The sequence below is a fragment of the Eurypyga helias genome, unplaced genomic scaffold, assembly GCF_000690775.1.
Source record: "Eurypyga helias isolate BGI_N326 unplaced genomic scaffold, ASM69077v1 scaffold26242, whole genome shotgun sequence".
NCBI lineage: Eukaryota > Metazoa > Chordata > Aves > Eurypygiformes > Eurypygidae > Eurypyga > Eurypyga helias.
In genome coordinates this window covers 11369-13226 of record NW_010238241.1, presented here as the reverse complement: position 1 = coordinate 13226, position 1858 = coordinate 11369, and the positions used below count along the sequence as shown (strand labels likewise).

The window sequence follows — 1858 nt, the reverse complement described above, 5'->3', positions numbered from 1 at the left end:
GCTGCAAGGAAGAGAGAGGTCTTAGAACAGAGACAGCCCATGAATGCTTGTAAATGAGGTAAAGCTGGGTTAGAGTGTGGTTTCCTTCCAAGCAGCGCCCATAAATAAATAAGCCACCCCAAAAGGCACACACCACTGTGGCACAAGGGTGCAGTTCTCTGAACACGGAAAGGGCTATGTGTTTGTCTGGACACCTCAGTGCAAAACAGCCAACACACGATCAGGAAGCAAAAATCTTCCCCGAGGGACAGAACGTTTTGCCTTTTTGTTAAAAAATTACTACTTTGGGAAGGCATTACAGCACTGGAAGCAGCTACAAAAAAATCTTTCTGCATAAAACTTCTTTCCTTTGAGACAGAATCCTTTCGGAGCGTTGAGAACTGCTACAACATGTTTTTTTGGGGGTAAGTCAATCACACCTGTAAGGTTGGTCAGGGAGAGGGCTAAGATGCCGCAGTCAAATGCACCCCAAAAGCTCTCTGCAGACTGGATGCCCAGGGGTCACTTCACCGCCCACTGCAAAGGTGCCGCCCTGGGGGTGGATCACGCTGGCTCTAACACAGCGTGCACAGGGCTGAGGATGCGAACATAAGCCTCCACTACCGGCTGATGTTCCCTACGCCTGAAAACGCACCCTGGGATCTTACATGACCGAGGCAGCTTTTTCCAAGAGTGCTACCAGTGGCCTAACGCCCTCTAGCTCCATCCCAGGGAATACACATAAGTACCAGCAGTACTCCAGTTACACAGCACTTTTGTGTAGAGGCAGTTACAGACTCAGACGCTGGGGTCAACTTATAGGACCCACGACTTGCTTTTTGCTGCCTTCTTTCCTAACAGATGAGTACGTGTCATTTTCCCAAAGCGCAAGCCCTTCCCACCCCATGAAGAAGGTGTATGCCTAGATACAGGGCAAGAACCCCGCACGATCCATTGCACTACAAAACCAGGCATGCCTCCGATGCAGCAGAGATCCCACTCTTCTCATCACATAACAGGGAATGGACTGTGATGCAAAACTCCTTTGGGATCAGGCCATGTGTCCCTCTCCTCCCAAAAACACAGGCTCCCAGTGCATCAGAGGCCTTTCCTGTAGCACCAGCCCAGCTGCGCCCACCTTAGCTGGGGACACAGGAAACATCCCGACAGTGGACACAGAGCAGCAATCAGAGATCCCACTCTTCTCATCACATAACAGGGAATGGACTGTGATGCAAAACTCCTTTGGGATCAGGCCATGTGTCCCTCTCCTCCCAAAAACACAGGCTCCCAGTGCATCAGAGGCCTTTCCTGTAGCACCAGCCCAGCTGCGCCCACCTTAGCGGGGGACACAGGAAACATCCCGACAGTAGACACAGAGCAGCAACAGGGTTAGAAATGGATCAAGGCAAAGTGAGTCAGAGAGTCACTCAAAGGAGAGTAGCCAGCGGCCTGCTAAGAGGGATCACAGGGTAGTTTGTGTACACGTGTCTTCAGCTGCAGAGCTGCACCTACCCCATCTGCAAAAGGAAATCTGAAAGAGCCAAAGGACAGACTCTAAGAAAAAAAAAGTCATACCTGCGGTCTTTTGTACGCTTTTCGAACCCTCAGTCCCAGCTTCTGGGCAAGCTCCTGTCCCAGCTGCGTGACGCTTTCATCCTGGGGAAAAAACAGTTGGCAGGCCACTTTCAGTTTTGCCCTCGTGACACACGGAATGACACAAACAGGAATGCAGTTATCCACGCCAGGCTGTGCCAAGAAGCCTCCCTAGTAGATAGCAGCAAGTGGACCATTGCCAGAGCAGCCCTAGGAGTATCCGTGCAGACCTTGGTCCTGCTGAGATACTGAGGTTGCACCAGGACCTCCCCCCACACTCTTT

At 51.5% G+C, this 1858-nt stretch overlaps 1 long non-coding RNA gene across 1 annotated transcript in view; it reads right to left on the bottom strand.

Annotated features, from left to right (window-relative positions):
* Positions 1-1529: 1529 nt before the first annotated feature.
* The window catches only part of LOC104506741, a 6433-nt gene continuing 6104 nt past the window's right edge, over positions 1530-1858 (bottom strand). Inside the window, exon 5 of the long non-coding RNA XR_727862.1 lies at positions 1530-1638. This is a non-coding gene — a long non-coding RNA (uncharacterized LOC104506741). The remainder of the gene's footprint in view (positions 1639-1858) is intronic.